This window comes from Chiroxiphia lanceolata, chromosome 5 (assembly GCF_009829145.1).
Source record: "Chiroxiphia lanceolata isolate bChiLan1 chromosome 5, bChiLan1.pri, whole genome shotgun sequence".
NCBI classification, from domain to species: Eukaryota; Metazoa; Chordata; class Aves; order Passeriformes; family Pipridae; genus Chiroxiphia; species Chiroxiphia lanceolata.
In genome coordinates, this window is record NC_045641.1 from 26484924 (window position 1) to 26507241 (window position 22318).

At 36.5% G+C, this 22318-nt stretch overlaps 1 protein-coding gene and 1 long non-coding RNA gene across 6 annotated transcripts in view; one reads left to right on the plus strand and one right to left on the minus strand.

Moving 5' to 3' along the window:
* FOXP2 (forkhead box P2) overlaps positions 1-22318 on the minus strand; it is a 407653-nt gene that overhangs the window by 315028 nt on the left and 70307 nt on the right. The window lies entirely within an intron of this gene.
* LOC116786893 lies at positions 12550-14281 on the plus strand. Its single transcript, XR_004357105.1, has 3 exons — positions 12550-12662; positions 13589-13622; positions 14151-14281. It is a non-coding gene; the product is annotated as an uncharacterized LOC116786893 (long non-coding RNA).

Genomic DNA, 22318 nt, shown 5'->3' on the forward strand with positions numbered 1-22318 from the left:
TTGAAAATATTAGCAATAACAGGTTTAAGGTAAAACAAAAACGTGCTTTGTTGCTTAGTAACCTGTTAAGTTTTTGATTGCCTTTCAAATTATTTTAGACTGGTTGACCATTTTCCAGACAAAAAATTTAGGGTAAAAAGTCAAGAACAAACTCTAAAATGAGTTTTCAGTATTTTCCATCAAAGAAGCAGCAACATCTGCAGCATCTGCCACAACATCTTTGCAGATTCTGCAGTGTTCTCAATAACTGAAAAAGTTATTGTAGCAGCCACAACCTGGACAGGAAAAATACACAAAAGTAGTTGACAAGTGAACTTTCATGGGCAGACCTTTATCATCTCCACTTCCTTCTCCATTATTTCATGTAATGTTTTAAAATCAGATAGGATAACACAATCTCAGGGATATAAATATTTGCATATCAAAACCAGTCCACCGTTTCTACTACTGGATTTGAGTCAAATGTCATTTAGCTTGAATGAGAACCTTGTGTCCAAGGACACAGGCACCGCTGCCAGAAGGACACTTGCTGTAGCTCGCTCCTGTGGCAGCTGGAAACAGAGCCCCATACTCACACACCAGTGTACACAGACACTGCACCATGCCACACCAACAGCTCGGGGAGCTTGGCAGTACTTTGGAAATGTCAGAAACACACCCCATTGTCAGATGATGATATCCTACCTAAATGATTAGGGAAAGGACATAGACTCTGATGCCTGTCCCAGGCAGCAAATTATCTCATCCTGGGCTTTTCAGCTGCCCTTTCAGTGCAGGAGTACTGAAAGTTTAACATTTTCAAAAATGTTTCTGTTTTGGTTGGTTTTTTATTTGAAACTCCCAATTTTGTTTTTGGAATGCTTCATTTTCCTATTGGCATTATTTCATTAAAGACAGAGAAAACCCACAAATGCACTTGCATAGCAGTTCTGCAGTGTACAGCTGATTTTTTATTCTCAGTGGTTTTTACACACTTCTGGTGAAATCTAAATTTCTTTTACACCAATATTTAAATTCATTTCCATTACCCAACTCCTCACAGATCTGAACAATGGCTCAGTAAGTCCTGCTCATAGGTGCAAAAATTTAGGACACTGGAGAAAAACAGAGACAGTAGTCAAACCTTTTCTTTGGCAAACTTCTCCTGTTCAAGGACTATGGTAACACAGAAATTTTATTTAGAAACTTATGCAATGCTAAGACCACCATCGTGGTATACTAATCCATACAAAAAACTGCATAGGAGAATCCTGCAAAAATGTATTTAAATTGCAACATAATATATTCTGCAGTATTTAATTTTCCCAGATTCTCAAAATGTTCCTACATACCGGCTTCATTCTCCATTCATGTGACAGGTAATTCAGAGTAATTTAAAAATTAAAAAAAGATGTTTGTAACAGACCTGCAGAAGACCGTTATTATTTACATTAAATGAAAAGTGTCCTTCTTAAAAATGCCCAAGTTATTAAGTAATACTAACTAACTATAGGGTAAATAACTTAATTACATATTTTCTGGTTATTCTGAGGTATGTCTATGTTAGTCGTTTAATTTAAGAGAATGCTTGTATTAAGCTATTAAATCTTTTTTTCTCTAATGTAAACAATTAAAAAACAGTCCATAAAAGACTACAGAGAGATCTGCTGTTTTCTAAATAATACATTCAAAAAAAATTCAGATACAAAGATGAATTGTAAAGCACAAGACAAAGCTTGTGGAGACTTCTATGCAAGAAAAGCATGTCAGAATGGAGAAAGTTAAAAACACATCTAGAACATAGCACCATGGAATACTGAAATGATAATTGCTTTCAGTTTGAAACACAGGATGTGGTATCAGGGAAAAAAGACTCAGGTAAAATGTTTCAATGCCCACTAAAAAGTAAATAGGGTTTTTATTTTCAGTAAACAGAGAAACGTTTCATCTTTCCCTTGAACATACCTGAATCCTTTCTGTGTTTATTTGTTTCTAATTCCACTGGTAATATTTGTATCAATTTTTCCTTCTGTGATGCCATAGTAAAGAATAACTTCAGAAAAATTTTAAAAGGATAAAAAACAAAAAGAAAGAAAAATCAATAAAGAACACAATGTTAAGAAGCAGTAATGTTTAAGAGAGAATCAAAGGAGAGGAGAGGAGAGCAGCTAAAAAGACTGAAAAAAGATAAAGGGCAATGGATTTAAAAATTAAACAGAAGGGAAAAGATTAAAGAAAGAATGGCAAAAGGCAATGCAAAAGGATTTAAGAAGCCAGTATAAAGAAAAGACATTCAGTTATGAGAAAGGAACAGCAACTACTAGAGAAAAATACTTGAATATAATAAATCAAAAAATGGAACTAAGAAGTTAGAAATTAATTAAAAAAAGATAGAAAGTTAGAAAACTTTTATTTTTCTCCAGGAAATAGATAAATACACAAGATCTATTTTTAAATTCTGTTTCTATTATATACAATATCATTCAACAATTTTCCTGTTTTAGTCATTTTAATGATATGAACACAAATACAAAGCAATGCAATACCAATTATTTCTTATGCAGCTATTTATGCAGCATATGCAAAGCCAAGAATAAAATGCATTCCTACTTAAAATTTCAAATCCCTTCATTAGTAATTGTATTAAAATTCAAGGAATTTGTCTGTCTACTTTATGTAAGTTTTCAACTTCATTACAAAGACCATTAAGAGTTTCTGAAGGGTTAATAAAGCTTACAGCTGCCTATTTTGGAGCCAGAAGCAGTGTATGGCAAGCAGTTAAAGAAAGCCAACAGGTTGACTGGACTTCATAAAACACAATTAATTTACTATTAATGTTATCATCTCATTAGAAACTTCTAATAAATGTGCTCTTACTATAGTGGAAATATTTTTTTACCTCAGTAAAGACCGACAGGATAGAGAAAAGTTGGAAGAAATGTAACTTGGTAGATAGGAAGAACAAAGACAGTTCAAGGCTGGCATTCTCTTTTGAACATTATATATTATACACATTGTGATTTTTTTATTATTATTTCTATTACCTAACTTAGGAGACTGTTAACTATTAATTTCAATATTTACTCCAGGTCCCCCAATTTTCTCTCTAAACCAGTAACATCCCAAAGCAAGTAAAAGTTTTGTCACATACACAGCCTGCATTTAAAGGTATTGATTTTATTCCATCCCTGTTTTATTTATTTGCTTATTTATTTATTTGACTATCTCCCACTCCCCGGGTTCACTAGAAAAAGTAAACAGATTTTCAAATGTTACCTCTCCATATTATTTATCATTTTGCATACCACTTACTATGTAACCTCTTCTTTTTCTCTGCTCTCAATAGTAATCTTTTTAATCTCTACTCATACGAAATCATTTCCATGCCTCCAATAATTTTCAGTGGCCTTTTCTGGACCTTTTCTGTTTCTTAAATATTTTCTGTAAGAAGAGGTAATCAGACTAAAAAAGCTACTCAAACTGAAGGCATAATATCACTTTATTTAAATACATTCTAATATTTGTGGGAATATTTGCCAAAACATACACAATCTTTTTCTTTCTTTCTTTCTGGATATTACAATATATATTGAACAAACATTTTATGTGAACAGAACAAAAATAACACCTACATGTCATTACTCAGTAGGAAAAATTTCAATGAGTAGAAGTAGCCCAAGCTCCCTCTCAGCATGTGTTGCCATTTTGCATCACCCACTGTTAATTCCCTACTGTGCTGAAAACTGATCATTAATGCAACTTTTTGTTTATGCATTCCATAACACTCTGTAAACCAGGCAGGTAACATAACCTCTTCCCCTAATTATAAAATTTCCTTTTCAAATCTGAAGGATGTAAGATCAGCCAGTTGTCCTTGTTTTACTGAAATGTCATGCAATCTGAAAGGCTGGATGAGCACCGTAATCATTTACAGAAAACACACTGGATTTCTTCAGTCATATTTTTTCAAGCTTTTTAATTTTTAAGAATTCAGTCATATTTTTTTCAAGCTTTTTGATTTGTAAGAATTAACCACACTTTCAACAAAATTACTATTAAATAAGGTTTAAACTTGTTTATTCATTGCAGTGATTTTCACTGTTTTGTTCATTTCCCTATCTCATTACTTAAAGATTTATTTTGAAGTTGTACACATTGTACACAACTGACCTTGGTCAGTTTTTTCCACTGTTACAAAAAAGAGGATAAAGAAACTCTTGTACATTAACAATTAAAAAATAATTTACAAAAACACCCACACAATAAAAATCCTCAAGATGAAGATCACACCTATTAACATCTGTGCCACCAGAGATTCTTCTGAATGTTTTTTGTTCTAAAACTTACAGGTCCATTTACCCCTCCTTAGACAGAAGGCTTGCAAAGCAGAACACTGCAGATAGATAACAGCACAACTTTCAAATTGCTTGACAACTTGTCCATAAGCAGTATCTTTGAGCTTAAAACTTTAGCCCCCATAGAAAAAAAGTGCTGTAAAATGTGAAATTTAATCACATGAACTCATCAGAAAACAGAGATGTCCCACACAGTGCAATTAACAGTTCTGTGTAGAATGCTGTTTGCACACATACAGTAACTCTGTACCGCAATGTGCTGGGACATATTTTTTTTTTTTGCAAGCCTAATGAACAAGTGTTTTTCATTTCAGATGACTGAGGAGACTAATTGAACTATGGCAGATGAATGACTTCATAACTACACAGAAATTAATTCTTCATTCTTCACATAGCTAATCTCACATGTTCAATTAGTTGGACCCCAAAATAATACATGGCCCAAGAAGAGATGCACTTACAGTGAAACAATATGTGAAGTGTATTCCTGATAGGATTATTTCTGAAGAAGTGACTCTAATTTTAAGACTAGTGTAACTTTATCTAATATCCTTAGGTTGGATTGCCCTGGATCAGGGAGCCAGAATGCAAGGTCAGTGAAATAAGCAAAAAGCTTTTCAGAAACTTAATTCAGCATGCTTTTTTCAACTAATACAGCAAATAAACTAAGTAAAGCATTCATACACACACTAAACCATTCCCCGGATTACACATACTAGGACTGTGCACTTAAAACTGATACAGGATAGAATATTCATTTTTCATATACACCTAGCTAGGGCATTGGTATGAGCATATTGTATCTTACCAAATATCTTTCCAAATATGGCTATATATCATTCTGGTTTTAAATTTCTTAAGTTTTCTCAGCGTACATATATTCTGTATATACAAATCTAAAATTATCTTTTACTAGTGTGCAATATAACAGTGTTGCAATATTACAAATACCAACAGACTGTCACTTTCAGAAATAAAGAGGTCAGAAAGAAGTTTTTTTCTCACATTTTTGCAGTTCTTTTCCTAACAATTTACAACTTCAATAGATAGTATTTCCTGAAGGACTTTACAGAAACCCTTAAATGAAAACTTTTTACATTCATTACAAGTAATGAAAGATGCATCAAAGAGATGTTGAACACAAAAAAATGCTGGAAAATGCTCTGGAACAGCATAAAATTTCACAAAACAAAATAGGACAAAATTTATAGAGGGTGCCTAAGATGAGTATTAATAGAAACGTGGTTCAGAGTCTTATTTTTAAAACACCCTAACTGCAGCTGAGAGAAAGGACTGCAGCAAAATAACTGTGATAGCTCTGTAAGAAGAAAACTCCAAGAGCAGTCGTACCCTCAGAAATGCTGAGTTTAGATGTGAAAAGAAGAAATGAGAGAGTAACTGCAGCAGCAGGTACAGTTCAGTATAGCTTCTGTGAATGTAAGCTGCGCACAAAATGGACTGAGGATGAATGAGATGTTGAGGGAAGATGTAAGAAAGTGGAAACATGAGACTAGAAAGCAAGCAAATATGCATAGTGGGACAGCTTCAGGGGTCAGAGGCACCACACAAATCTGTGTCAGTGTCAATGTGACTGTCTTTAGCAAGCCCAGATAGACAGCATTACTATTTTTTTCACATTCCATATTTCTAAGGTTTTCTGTACCTAAGATACTGAAAGCAAAACAAATTTATTTTCTAAATGGAAAGCTTGCATCCTACAATGCAAATTGCCAGAAGGAGGCTGGAAAAATGAGAAACCCCAGCACAGAGAAAGAGAGAGTACAGTCAGTAATGCTCATGTTTCCAGTAGGGAGCCAGATAAAAGGAGGAGAAGGATGAAAGAGGAGAGAACTTAGAACAGCATACTTCTCAGGTATAGGAAACAAGAAATGGGGAGAAGAACAAGTACGCAATGAGGAGCTGAAGACAACAACATAGAAATGACTAAAAATCGGAGGGAAAAAAGGGTAGTTAACAAAATTAAGAGACTATTTTATTTATTATTATTATTAATAATAATAATAATAATAATAATAATAATAATAATAATAATAATAATAATAATCTATTTGTTTGCCCCAGGACAAAAGCACAGCATGAGACAGGCTGGTAAAAGGAACTGGTATTTACCTAAGAAAAAGCACTCAGTGCATTCACAAGGGAATCCCTTACTGTCCTGCTGTCCTACCTTCTTATTCCAAGTTCCAGTACTATTTCCATTACATGATTTCAAACAGCTATACAAGGCAAATCCCCTGCTCATAACATTTGTGCAAGAAGCCTTGTTCAGATGCTGGTTTCATGAAATATCTACCTGACTGAGCACCTGTGGCACTTCCTCATTTCAAAACACACTTTGTTAAGGACTTTCCACCTGTCTTTTCCCAGAAAGAAATTAATGAGTTTGAGTTCAGAAGATGGAATACTGATCATACCCTTTCTTTTTGAAATCATTCTTATTTTATTGGTTTTGATCACTTGATACTGAGAGACACCCATAGAAGCACATTTTTGAAGAAGAAAGTACTAATTAAAACAGTCATATTACAAAGACTAAGGGGTTTCTTAGTAATGAAATACAAACCATTTCCCTCGTTAGAGATGAACAACTGCTTTACTTTTCTTCTGTAAATATAACTACTTCTAACTGTGTAAAGTACCTCTCATTTAGAAGAACATTATAAAGTCATTTTTAGTCGACTGATTTCAGCCCACTTCTTGATTTCATAAAAACATATATATTTGCTTCTGCAGAGTTGAGAACAGACTACTGGGATTTGTGTAGTTATTTCCAAGTGGTGACAGTGCCCTACAGTGCTCTTAAGACCTCAGCTGGCTGAAATAAGGGCTTCTGCATCAAGCAGTTGTTCTAGGAGCTGGAGCTTTTACATCCAACCACATTTCACAGGGCAGAGGGAGGCTACATCCCCATGGTGTAGCAGTTCCAGCATCCATCTCAAAACTGCAGTGGTCATCTCTGTGAATCCAACAGTCTACTTATTAGAGTGATGTTAAGATCATCAAGTCGATTCCGCCTTTCTGTTCTTTCAACTTCATTACAAGATTATTCTTCATTCTTTAAAGTGAAAAAGACCTATGCTTAACATTAAAACAAAATCATTCTTACTAAGGAAGTATGTACAATCTCAAATAATCCAAAGAATCTGAAATTTTCACCATAGTAATTTTACCCCACATTTGCCTCACTGATTTTCAGTAAGATGTATTATTGTACAACAAAACATCATATATTCATCATATAAGAAAATACTAAATCAATAACTGTAATACTTCCATACAAAGAGAGGGGACAGAAATGTCATAACAAGTATTTTAATTTTACTTAATTTACAGTTACTTAACTGATTTATAGAATCAACTGGTTTTATTTCTTAATTCTCTTCTTTCTTTTCTACATGTACTTATATCACTTCTCAGTAACAGGTGACATTAAACCATTCCAGCAAGAATTGCCTATGATGGCTATCATAATGCAATACTGTGCAAGTGAAAGTGGGACATACAAGATATACCTTAATTTCTTAAACCTAAAATGAGGATTTTAAGGTTTTTAACTATCAAAAAACTGACTGAAGTGGCACTGATCAAGTGATCTTGAATAGCTATGCAGATTCAGGTGAGGCGCGTTGGCACCAAGTCTGAGAAGGTTCACCCTAAGAACTCTGCCAACAGATCAGGGTACAGGTTCAGCTCAAGGCACTGCACTTTGTAGGGAGGGAGGAGAGAGAGGTTTCTGCAACACAAACCACACAACTAGTATGAATGATGGGACAAAAACTATCTGTGCTTCAGAGTAAGCCTTCTTAGCTTCAAACTTGTGTACATGACAGAAAACAGGACTTTGGAGTTTTGGAACTGTGCAACAACCTACAGACAAAACAAATAAAGATAAACACCTAGCAATAGAAAAAAAAATTCTCCCTGAGAAATACCATGGAATACTTCATTAAAAATCCTATTAGGATACATAGTGTAAAAATATTCATATCACCTCCTGTTAGATAAGCAGAAGCTTTAGACGGACACACAGTGACAATCAACAGATTTCTGGAGAGTGACAGAGCTGCAGTGTGATATAGGAGCTGGCAAGTTTTCCAGGTTTGGCAGACCACATGAGAGGCTTTACCTTTGTGACCAGGGCTATACTACAGTGAAGTAACACGGAGTATCTTGTACAGTTTGGCTAATGTAATAAGCTGACAAATAACTACAGGATCCAAATGTAAAGGGATTTCCCTTTGCTGTTATCTAGTTTCAGCAGTCCCATGTGCTTGAACAATGGCATTCCTCATTTATCTTATTTTTCATATTAATCTCTACACTATTAAGCATGAATAAGAAAGAAACAGAAGCAATGAGATTTGACACAAGGTCTTTCAATAGACATTAAGGTGTGCCACATTTGTATACAGTTTATTTCCAAGTAACTTTTCATACAGGTGAAATTTAAAAAGATAGAGCTGAAAGTATACAACCAAATGGTCTGGGCATTACTCTGATGTTTTTATTCCTTGAAAATTCAAATGATCCCTGCAGGCAATCGACAACTGCTAGATCTGTGGAATGTGCTCTTTGAACTGTACAAAAGCCTTCAGCCTTTCGTGCATTGCTGCAAACAAAAACTGCCAAGTGCAATTATTTCTCAAATTTAATGTTATGGAAGTGTTGCACCATTTTTTTCACAGCTTTGAAAACTGCAATAGAAAAAGAAAATTTACAGGAGTATTTCCCTACAGAATTAATCACCTTTTGTAAACAACTGACACAAATGAACCAGTCAAATCTCAGAGAGTGCCATTCTTTCTTTGGTGCAACTACAACTATATTTCTATGGAAAGAATCACAGGAGGAAATGGAAGGAGCCCTCTAAAACAAACCACAAACCAAACCACAAATCACATCAGAAGCACCAAACTATGCTGAGAGAATGATAGAACCTTGAAAATTCATATTTCACCTCCCACTTTTTATTAACCTCTACTGCTGCATCTAGAGTTCCTACAAACACCCACAAACTAAAAGTTAACTTGATAGATACAAGCACAGTGATCTAGATAATCTTGTTGGCATCTGTAGTTCTAATAAGGACTGTCTTGGTTTTGAACACACATGTATTCAACTTTCTGAACTGAAGGCAGATCAACCTTATTCATTGAATACAGACATACTAAGTAATAGGACTTTTATTATTGACTTTAGCTATATCTGAGATTCTTAAGATGAGGATTACATTAAGATGTAACCAACTGCTCTTAAATAAAAGTTTTCACATCTGAAATAAATGTTACCCAACCATTTATACACCCAAATGAAAATAGTCGGTTTTGCTTGGATTGCAGTTGGGCCTTGCTTTATAAAGCAAGCTATTTAGTTCCAGTGTAAACTTCATTACAATTCAGACATGAGGTGCAGTACTGCCTACACAACCAAGTAATTCCCAAAGCACACCTAAATTCCTAGGTCTTGTCCAAGATCCCTTCCCCACACGCACACATTAAGTTAGCCACAATACCCTGTTTCAAAGCAGGAGAATGGACCTGCAAATAGCCAGATCCAAACTGTGAAACAGTCGAGATACATGTACACTCCAAATGTAATCCTTAACTGATTGTATTGGGTCTGGCTGAGATGGAGCTCATTTCCCCATAGCAGCCCTCACAGTGCTGTGCTTTGGTAGCCAGAAGGGTGTTGATAACACACTGGTGTTTTGGCTGAGTACAGCACCAACACTGTAACATTCCTTCCTCAATTGAGGGCAAGATCCTGGGAGGGGGTACAAGTAGGCCAGCTGACCCAAGCTGACCAAAGGGAAGCTCAGATATAAGAACTAAGGCAAGGAGCAGCAAGGCAGGCATTCATTGTCTCCAGTGGCTGCTTGCTGAGGAACTGTTACGTGTGTTGAAGCCCTGCTGCTCGGGAGTGGCCGACCATCACTGTTGATGGTAAGTAGAGAATAAATCGTGTTATCTTTCGCTCCACTTTTGCATGCACAAGCTTTTGCTTTGCTTCTGCTGTAATAAACTGCCTTATCCTAACCCATGAGTTGTTTTCCATCTTACTCTCTTCCCTGTCCGGCTGGGAAGGGGAGTGATAGAGTGGCTGGGTGGGCACCTGGCACCCACCACACTGATCCAAATGAGGATGAGCCACTGGCCACTGCACAAAAAAAAAAAAAGAAAAAGAAAAATAGGAAGAAAAAAAAAGAGCTTGGCTCTTTAGCTTGATCATGTTGGGGAGAGAATGGACCAGATAAAGGCATTTGATACAATCACAGCTTCTTCAGATTGAGCGAGGGACAAGAATTAGAATAAAAAACTGCGTCTATCATCTCCAGACGATGCATCTACACAGAATCAAGGCACAGGTCAGTGCAAGACAACAGCCCCCCTCTTACTGCACTCCTGCAGACACACACACTCTGCAACTGCAAGATACACCTCCTCAGCAGTTATGTGCACCAGTGCAAGCTGAATGTGCTGTGCCATAGCCCACTGATCAATTCACCAAGGAGGCTGGTCAGTGGTGCACTGTGTCACATGCTACCACTGAGTTCTACAAATGCTATAAAAAGAGTGCCCAAAACTGTGACACCTTACTTTCATTTCAGAATTAGAAGAAAGGTAAAGAGTACTGCTTCAGTACAATCAACACCCCACTGAACACCTTAGAATCACAGACCATCTCAAGTTGGAACTTTGCTATTCACGTTCGCAATCAAACATAGACATGTCCGGTCTTTTAAAAACAGAACGTTGGGTTTTAGGGGTTTTTTTAAACTGTCTCTGTGGTAATGAATCTTGGTCAAGCTTCAGTGTTAACATGACTTTTATAAACACCAAAGAGCAGACCACAGAACTGCCACTGATGATCATAATAACACTAAGGAGGATGTGGCCTTCAAGACCATGGTAAATCAAGCCAATGCAAGCAGAACTTGTAATGGAAAAACTGTGATAATTTTGAAATAAAGAGTGCAGTGGTACTGTTTCTCCTTGTTGATCTTTCCATCAGGACATCAAAAAGCACAATAATAAGGATATTCATGGGGTTTTAAACCATTCCATGTTGTTGCTTTTTGCAACGAAACATAAAATACACTCATAGCACCTTGAGTGAGAAGACTGTCCTCTGGGAGACACAGGAGATAGGCAGTTGTTGTTGCGAGACACACAGCTGTTCTTTCTAAAAAGTTACACAATAAGCTGAAAAACAAAAAGTCTGGCATCAAAGCAGATGTTTGCAAATACTACAAAACAAACAAAATAGTATGAAGCTGTGTCAGGGAAGGTTTAGGTTGGATAATAGGAAAAGGTTCTTCAACCAGAGAGTGGTCAGGCACTGGAACAGGGTCCCCAGGGAAGTGTTCACAGCACCAAGGTTTCCAGAGTTCAAGTGTTTAGACAACGCTTCAGGCACATGGTGTGATTCTGTGGGCTGTCCATTGTAGGGCTAGGAGTTGGACTTCAACGATCCTCGTGAGTCCCTTCCAACTCAGGATTATTCTATGATTCTATGAAAAGCATATTATTTTGATATGAGTTTCTAATATCTGTAAAAAAAATAAAAACTAAAAAAAAATCATTAGTTTACCCGTGATATCGTTTAGCTTTTTTTCAAGTAAATGAAGTGGAACAACTCTTAGTCTTATTCTTTTACCAATAAGGTGAGAAAATCACAGAATCATGGAATATGCTGAGTTGGAAGGGGCCCACAAGGATCATCAAGTTCAACTCTTAGTCCTGCACAGGACCGTCCTCAAGAGTAAATGTCAGGGTTTACAAGAGCAAAATCAGTAGAAAGACTTGCTGAAAATTATCTTAAAATAGACATGATGAAATCAATTGTTGTGAAGAAAAGCACTTTACTAGTGATTTGCATAAGATCAGTGATGCCTCATGTGAGACACTAGATTATTATATTAATTATTGGCTCGGATCAGCTCAAGTGTGTTTGTGGGGGGGAAGGGATAGCTCAAATTTCACAGAGGTGAGGTAATGCCCTATCCCACACTCCAGCTGCTGAGTCTCAGGGGAAAACCCCGTGGCAGCTGTCAGTCCAAAGCAATCCCGGGAGCACTGTTCCACACCACGGCCCGGGGAGCCCCTAACCCAGACTAGATTGGCTCAGACATTGGGAGCACCACCCCTCACCCTGCCCTGGAGCCCCACACTGGCCAAGTCAGAAGCCCAGCCTGGGTAGGATGGCCACAGGGGACCACAGCAGATTAAAACAAAGACATGAGATCACACGTTCCAACCATCCATCTTGTAGACTCCTGTAGTTGGATCTACACTGGATCTAGGGATGGTAGCTATATTCTCTTTTTCTCTCTCTTTCTTTATTTCTTCTTCATCTCCTAATCTCCTTTCTTAAAATTTTGGGTAATTTAGGACTGGATGGGCTAGATTTTTGACAAGTTGTATGTGTTAGCATGTGTTAAGTCAATGCTTTGCAGAATGCCTTATTTTGGTTGTATGTTCCCCTTTAAACTTTTGCCAAGATCCCTTATTTTCTAAAGTTTAGCACTAAAAGCACCTCTTGAGAAAATGTGTTCAACTTTTATCCTTTGTGCTCTCTCTTGAAGTGTTAAAAGAACTGATGGCTCCTCTAATAATCCAGAGGGTGGATATTGTTGGGAGCCTTGTATATTTTTAAAGTAAAACCCCTTCAGTAACCTTGTAGCTCAAGACTTGGGGTCTTACAACTCATTTTCAAGAATGTTATAAGATCATGTCTAGATTTCTTAAACGTATCTCATTGCTGACACCGCTCTGGTGGCATCTAGATGCCACAATAGTAGAAACTGTTTATACCTAAAGGTACTTCCATTTATTGTTTATGTGGAAAGAATCAAAAGGTATGTGGAAAGTAAACATGGGATAATCTGTTCATCATGACAGTTTCCCCAAACTTAATGGAAATTTGCCCAAAAACAGTCATTCCTCTTTTGACACAAAAATTTCAAACCTGTGGATCCATATGAAAGCATTAGTGTAATGTTGTCTACCTTTTACACATCCTAAAACATGACTGATTAAAAGAAATCTGACAAAGAAATCTGGTATAGGGTCGAGGAATGCAATATCAAACTTTAGCCTAAGGTCCATTTCAAAGCCAAAATGTTAACCCTTGGGTGCGGGAGGGGTGTTTGTGATGGTTTCTCAGTTAGGACATTTGTGATGCAAGTGTCTTGTAACCTCCTAACAGAAGTATTTTCTTTCTTCAAATTCCAGGAGGAGTGCCCTGCTGACTTGTCTACTCCTGCAAGTAAACAAAATTAACCCAATGGGTAGCCCATAGCTTTGTTACTGCACTGGGTAAAAGGTAGTTGCTACAGTTTTGATTGAAGGGAGTTAACATTTTAATATTGTAAAAGACAATAACAAGACAAAGACAACACACTTCTATAACCTATGACAGAAGAACTCAATAATGATCTCTGTGTTCCAGATATCAAGTCTTGTATCATATTTCTGAATTTTTCTTAAACAAAAAAGCCAACAAAGCCCACTAGAAGTTGGCCAAATGAGCAACATATCTCATCCAGAGGGCAATTAAATGTAAAATCAAAGTACAAATGAACTACCAAGAGTAACTATTTCTGGAAGGGGCCCTCCACCTAGAATAAGAAAATAGAAACCAGTCACAAATTTAGAAAATGCCTTTTGAAATCAGATCCCCAGATAACAAACCACAGTTATTTTAAATGGAACTCTCCTCTCCCCGGCTTGGTTTTTATCTTATCCTTCACGTCCCTCCCAGTCCAAGTGTATTTCTCTTCTGTTGGCTGTCAAGGTTGCCAAGAAGAGGGCCATGTGTTTTGCAGAGTTGCTGAAGTTGAGAAGATACATGCATTAAAGAGAGTTGAAGGTCAGAAAGGAGCATTAGATCATCATGTCTGAATTCCTATAATGTCACAGACTGTATAATTTCGTAGACTTACCTTATTATTGAACCCAAACACTTACAGCTGATTGAAGAATAAATTCTATTTTAGCTAAAACAATTGTTTCATGTCATACTTTCTTTTTCTGTACTAGATTAAAGAGCTCTCTAGAGCACCAGATTTTCTCTCTGTGAAGGCATGCTGTAATTAAGTCATTTCTCAAACATCTTCTTGATAAGGTAAACAGACTGATCTTAAATATTTCACGGCAGGGCAATTTTCAAGCTCTTAAATCACTTTCATAATTGTTTCTGGCACCATCTCTAATTTTCAAAAAGGCTTGTTTTTAGATGTGGTCAGAAGAACTATGGGCTGAAATTGAGTCTGTTTACCAATGCAGTATAAAAAGATAAATTCACATATTTGCTGACATTTGGTTGCTTGTACATCCAGCACAGTCATTTATCTATTGCATAGCATACTGTATTTTCTCTTCTCAGAAAAAAATCACACAAATTATAGGGGTTTTTTGTGACCAAACAGTGCAATGAAGTATGAGCAAAGCTTGGCAATAACAGGGAACTTTAACTATCTGGTCATCTTTCTGGAAAGGAGACAGCAGAACACATGCTATCCAGAAATGTGTCAGCAACCATTTTTTAGTAAAGAAACTGAGGAAAACATTCAAAGCAAAAATATTTTAGATTACACTTCAACCTTCAACTCACAGAAAACATGAAAATTTAGGGCAGCTTGATTGAAATAAACCATAACATGAGAGAATTCCCATTTTAAAGGATGGAAAGGAAAGGGGAGACTAGGAGAATAAAGTCAATGGAGATTGCAGAAAAGGACTTGTATAAATGAATTGGTGGTCAAGATCCTGTGAAATGTAAATGGAAGAGAAGTAGAAAGAGTTCAAGAGAGATCACAGTTCCACAAAGGAGTAACATTTAAGGCATAAGAGCAAACTAAGTCAACATTGAAAAAGGCTACATCATAAGCTCTTCAAGGACCTGCAACTTAAGGAAAGTACAGGTCCATGAATGCAAGTAGGCAAAAGAGAAAAACATGACAGTACAGGGGGAAAATTCATTCATAAGAGCAAAACCAGAAAGTGAAATATAACTTTAAAAAATAGTAGCAAGAAAGAATGTTTTACATTTCTTAATAGTAATAGGAAAATTCAAGAAAGAATCTACATGCTTATCTGCAGAAGAATCAAAGACAAATATATTTTTCTTAGTGTTTGATATGAGACAAATACACAATCTGATAGATAATATTAGTGACAAAAGGGACAAAAAAATTAACAGTATAGCAGACCAACCAGACAAAGAGACATTTCAGTAAGTTAGATGCTGTCAGATGAGCTCAGCCTAACAAAGCTTATACTTAGGTTAGGTAGAAACATGATGTTGGCTTGTGCTGTGAGGCTAGCAGAAGAATGCCACACTCCAATGCCTCCAACGCCTGATTGTGCTGAAATTTTGCTAATATGTCATTTATAGCAACTCAAAACCAAATCAGTGAAATTCTGAAAGTTTAAAATTATCTTTATTTTTGAAATTTATGTTTAACTCAAACCAGTGACCAAGGTTTCTGCCTCTTATTCCCACAAATAGCTGCATTGACTCAATAGGTAGGGACATTTAACTACACTGAAAGGGAGTCCAAGAGAATTAATTGAAATTCTTTTAGAGGCATTAGAGACTTTTCAGAATTTTGGAGAATAGATGGAGTTCCATCCAGAAAAATGAAAAGGGAAAAATCCAGTCCCTGTCATAAAAATGTGAAATAAAAGGAGGTAAGGAATGACATTTTTTTCAATTAGTTTCAGTTTCTGAAATAGTCTTGAGAAAAACAAGACCAAAAAGATTTTATTTTTTTTTTACAACAAGAAAATAAACACCTGTCAATAAAGTCATGAGCAAAATATGGCAAGTCGATTAAATTTCTTCTTCAATAGAAAAATAGTTTGTTAACAGAAAAGAAGCCGTGGATGACACATAAAAAGAAGTGGATGACTCATAAAAAGCAAAGGAAACAAAGACTAAATTAAACTATTTTATGGCTAATACAAAATGTGTTCAAAAATTTGATGTAGAGACTAGGAGTCAAAGAAGGATACTATGAATGAGGCTCAACAGGGGTCCATCCTGGTCTGGTGCACTGGTATTTTCTTTCATAACTTGGATGGTCAAAAGGTTATTCATATAGAAACTGTACTTTTAAAATTTTCAGATGATGCTACGTTTGAGAGAGACAGAAAAACATTGGGTTTTGCTCCATGAGGTATTTACCAAAAATAAGAGGAAATATATTTAAAGTTGTACACATATTTTAATATTTTTGAAGAGTTACTAAACACCATGAGTCAGTTCTGAAGCAGCCGAACTCACAATTACACCAAACCCAGTTTAAAAAACATAATCACTTGATTGCATGGCATCACACAGTAACAATAGCTTAGTCACTGCACTTAGACCTGTTTTGAACTATATCCCATTCTCAACTGTCTTCACCAGATTTTTTTCAGCTCTGCATTAAGACATAACAGAGAGCCACAGACACAGTCTGAAAGATGCCAGCCACTCAGTTCTGACCATCTCACATTCGAACACGTTGTACTACCAACTGCTGGTGATTCTTGGCAATAACTGCTGGGACAGAGTGAGTCAGCACTACCACCAGTATTTCAGTACTATTGGCATAACTGAAAGAATATTTTGACTTGATGGGATATTATCAGTTAACTTTCTCAGGACATTTAGACAACTCACTCATGCCACCCATGTAGCTGAATGCAGGCTTTATGAATACATGCCCAGTCATAAAGGCTTCAGGTTACCCTCCCCTTCTACCTCTGTTACTGTAGATGCTATTCTTCTGCCTCGACTGGTAAAGAGATTTTTTGTCTAGACAGCATGATCAGTGAGAAGATGACATCAAGGGGCATGTTAGCTCATGCATTTCATGTTGTGCAGACAACATTTTGGCAGGTACATCACCAGCACATCACCATGGAAGAGCAGGGCTGCTCTGCTGATGTTGTCCCTGCCAGAACACAGTATACATGCCATAGGACCATAGAATCATAGAATAGTTGGAGGGGATTTTAAATGCCATCTCATTCCAACCCCACTGCCATGCATAGGGACATCTTCAACTAGATGAATTTGCTCAGAGCTCTATCCAACTTGGCCTTAAAAACTTCCAGGGGTGGGGCATCTACCACGTCTCTGGACAACCTGTGACAGTGTCTTACCACCACAATTGTAAAAAACTTCTTCCTTATATCTATAAATCGACCCTTTTAGTTTAAAACCATTACTACTCCTTGTCCTGCTATAACAGGCCCTGGTAAAAAGTCCTGTCCCCATTTTTCTTGCAGGCCCTCTTTAAAAATTGAAGGCCACAATAAGGTCTCCCCAGAACCTTCCTTCTCCAGGCTGAACAACCCCAGGTCTCTCAGCTTTTTTCATAGCAGAAGTGTTCTGTTCCTTTGAAAATTTTTGAGCTGCGCTTCTTCTGCAGAGGTCCATGGTCTTACCTGTGTTAAGGACCCCAGAGCTCGACACTGTACTCCAGGTGGGGTCTCATGTATTCCCCATGGGACCACCAGATATGGCCCAGATGGCTGGCACTGAGTGCTGTGTCAGAACAGCCTGCAACAGCAGATGCAACTACTGTAACTGTACTGAATTAACTGAGCAGCACCACTGGGGTACTAGAGACCCACGAGAAAAATGTGAGTTTGGACTGATGGACCGATGCCCATTTATTTGAGGCAGCATAGAATACATTGAATAAACAGTGCTATTTGTTTTTTATGCAATGAGAACTGTTTGGTTAATGAATGACAACATGTGTTTGGTTAATAAAATAAAAAACTAGAAAATATACTTTTCAGGAATGTAGAAGCATAGAAAATTCAAAAAATATGCAAGTACACTTTAGTGAAGAATTTACGCAAGGCATCTCAGAAGACAAGAATAAATACAAAAATTGATAATTTAAAAAAAAAAAGCTTCTGAGACCTAGACATATAATATTCATCATTCCTTACCACTGACGTAAAATAGTAGCAAAGTAAAACACCAGCTGCACTACAAAGTGAAGCTAAATGGCTTCCTATTTTCTTTAATATTGAATTAAATATGCTCTTTACCTTCTAAGATGAAATTGTTTCTTTTTATTTCCATAATCTGATTCTATCCTGATTATCTATTTGATCTTTACCAGATCATACAAAACAAGCAGAAGAAAAAAAATTTCCCAACACATAGGTTGTCAAAGTATTGAAAACAATTGCTTCTGGATTTCATATCCAGTGTTTTCCTAGACACTCCCCATTGTTCTGTCCATCTTTGATGCATATGTAGTGTGGTCAAGCTAATGCTGTTATTGAAACCTAGAATTTTGCATTTCTCAAATTCAGCCCAAACAGTGCTGATGACATATAGGGGGGTTTTGCATTTAATTTCCCAGGTTCCTTTTAGGGAAAAAAAAGGAAAAAGTCCTTAAGGCAATATAAGCACTTAATCCAACTCAAATACTAAAGAGGACATAACCTTTTAAATCATCTTAAATATTTACGATGCCATAAGCTCTTAAACTTCCTGGAATACTTAGCCTTCCTTAAAACCTCACAGTACTCAAAAGTCCCTAGAGCAACGTAAGCACCTAAACTGCTTCAAATCCTTTCAAAGGACACAACCTTTAAACCAACGTTCAGGGTCTAATTTTTGGAAATATTTTTGTTTCTTCAGGCACAATTCTGCTTGGTTTTGTCCTCAAGTCATGTAACTATTCAAGTACTATTCACATGCTTCCCTTGACACAATGCTTCCATCTGATTTAAGACCTTTGCATGGTATATGTAAAGCACTCTGCCAATACTGGGAAAGTCAACACAATGGAAAAGATTCCCTTGGTCCTAAACCTGTTCAGCATTCAACTTCACTGAAAGAGTAACAAACACAAGACAGTTACCAAAGCTTTCACAGCAGCTTGTTCATATCTTTACACGTCCGACAATGAATCAAATCAAGTTCATAATATTTCACCATTAACTTAGAGTAGCAGTCAAGAAATTGCAAAATTGACATCTGCAATGACAGCAGTAAATGTGATCTCTGGGTCAGAACCCAGTAATAACTATTAAGAATACAGCCAGAATACAAGCCACATTTAAGAAGTACTCAATTAATATGTACACAACCACACACTACTTCAGGACTTTAAGTTGTCAGGATGATGTCACTTCTCTGTTCATTTTCAAACCTAATTTATCTTTTTAACAACTGTGTGATGAACTTAAGTTGCTCTGTGTCCTTCCTCCATAACTCTTTTAGATAAGCCTGGAGTGAGCAGAAAAACATTTCAAAGTAAAGCAACCTTACACACACAAGTTTGAAAAGCAAAGGTCCTTCTCTTTCCAGAATTTCCTGGTTCGGGCTTTCAGTGTTTCCTGTAACCTAGGAAAGGAATTGTCTGTGTTTCATTCTAAAGGATGTCACTTTTGATTGCAGGAGTGAGCAGAGCATTAAGGGAAACATTAGTGCCAATGATGCTCTCAAGCAACTGAGAAAAATTACAAACACTTTGGGTTTTTTAATTTTGAAATTCACATGACAAACAGTAAACAGTAGGTCAGAGTCATGTTGCTGGTCCATAGAAAGTAAATAAAGATATCCATCTTCAGAGCACACTTAAAAACTCACACTTGCCAGACTTTCGCATGACAAGCAAAGCAATTGAGTATATGCATCTGCAGTTTTTAAAAAATTATTTTACAAGAATCATAAGCTGTGTCAACAAAAGTGCTATATTCATCAATGAGCAAAATACTTGAAATATACAGCTCAACATTATCAAATTTACTGTTATGCTGATGTTTCCACACCTTGAAAACCTGTTCGGGAGTGCCCCTACAGCTATAAGGCAACGGCTTAAGAGTTTTGAAGAGTCTGTGTTTATGTTGAGCTTGGTGAGCAATTACAATATTGTATAAAACACTATAAAGTCCACTTTATCAATTTTTCTAATTTTTTTGGTATATTTATCGTCTTACCGATGAAGTCAACTGATGTTCAAATATATTGGCTGGTCTAACATTACTGAGAGTTAATGGGCATTTCATAACTAATGCCCTCCTGTCATTCAATCAATTTCAAACTGGTTTCCCTAAGTTGTTACCAACTCTTCTTTTTCTCTTTTTCCTTGGTCTCTTTTATACACATTTACAAACTGCTTATTTCCTTACATCCCATGATACTCAGTCTCACCTATAAGCAAAAAAAATGTGCAAAGTTTTCAGCTATTTGAGTCAGCATGACTTTAAAAAATAATGCTAAAATGAGAGAAAGTTTAAATTATTTAGCAGAAGGCTACAGTGGAAACAAATGTTGACTTTTCAGTAATTCCTAATCAGAGCATTTGGATTTTTACACCTTTGGCACTTCAGAAGCATCATCTTTGTTTCACAGTGTGCTACAAAAGTAACTACCTATGGAAGGTTTGAAGTGCATGGGATTGGGTAAGTCAGTGTCTCAGTGCCACACACTGACGTGGATAGAAAAACACTAGAAATGCACACAAAATTAGAAATCTGGGAAAAGGCAGTGACACTAAATGCTTCATCTTTCAAGCAACAAGAACAGTAGTACTTATTACAATCAATGCCCTGTCCAATTAATTACCTCATCAATATTGCTGCTATCAGCAATACCTTTCACTATGTGCTATACTAAATACAGCATAATATACATATGTGTGTGTACACGTGCAGGTGTGTAAATATATACACATAAACACACCCACACACAACATATTAGAATACAGAAGATGATAGACGATTACAATAAAAAGATACTCAACTTTTGGCTTTCAGTATTAGCTTCCATTTTCCCCCAACAACTGATAAACAAGGTATAACTTTACCATTGATTCTTTTTATCATATAGCTATAAAAAAAGGGTTTGAAAAGGACAGCCCTCCACTGGTCATCTAGTTCTCCTCTTTAAGATATCTGTCCAAAGTTTCCCTTAGAAACATGAATAAAGAAGGTGAGATCAAAAAATTCAAAACAACACCTTTAAATGACAGTTTTAATGGAAACAGACTATGTAAAAACAACTTCTGCTTCAGTACAGTTTGAAACATACAAAATGAAAATAGCCCACGGGTCATAGAAGTACAGGTGATTATGTGAGAACATTTTAGTTCCAGAAGAGACCTCTACACTTACAGACTCTAATCTACTATCTAAGCAAAAAGTAGAAATATTACATTACTCACAGATATGAAAGGGTGGAGGGTTTTACAAACTTCTTTATGACAAGGATCCCTGTGGTCTTATACAGCTAAGAAAACACTGAAATTAGGAAATAGTTGAACACAAAAAAACTAGCCTTGTACAGTAGAACAGCTGGCTGAGCACTTTACACTCATGTGGATGTGCTTCAAGACACTTTATTTCATACTACTGCATAGGTTTGGTCCATTTTCAGAGTACTTGCCCTTGCCCAGCTTCATCATCAGGAAGGTTCAATGGGAGGCTTGTCTATCCTGATAATTCTCAAGTGCAGTCCTGATTTGAACTAAAATACTAACACAGATGCTACAGAAGCCTAGCAATACTAAGATGATAACCATTTTCTGTTCTAGGCATAGGGCCACATTATTTTTGGTTTGCATGGCAATTTGTAAAGATTTCTTTTGCTGGGTCAGATTTATATATTTTCTCTCTTTAGACAACCGAGTATTTCCAGCCATATACTGCAATTCAGCCAACTCCAATGCAGGAGCATCTCATTTGCAGACAATGACGAGCTTTGGAATTTAGCTGTAGGGTTTCAAAATGAATTTCTCCAAAGACACAGGAGGTCTCAACTTCAAAATACCCAAAGGCTTCTATTTCATCATGAATTGTAGAGGACTTTACACTAATGTATGCATGTTAGGGGATTTAGAATGATAAACGTCAACATCCATGCATTAAATTATTGCAAAATCAATTAAAATTTATCTAGAAAAATTTCATCAGAGTCACTGATTTTTGCAGTTTTAAAAA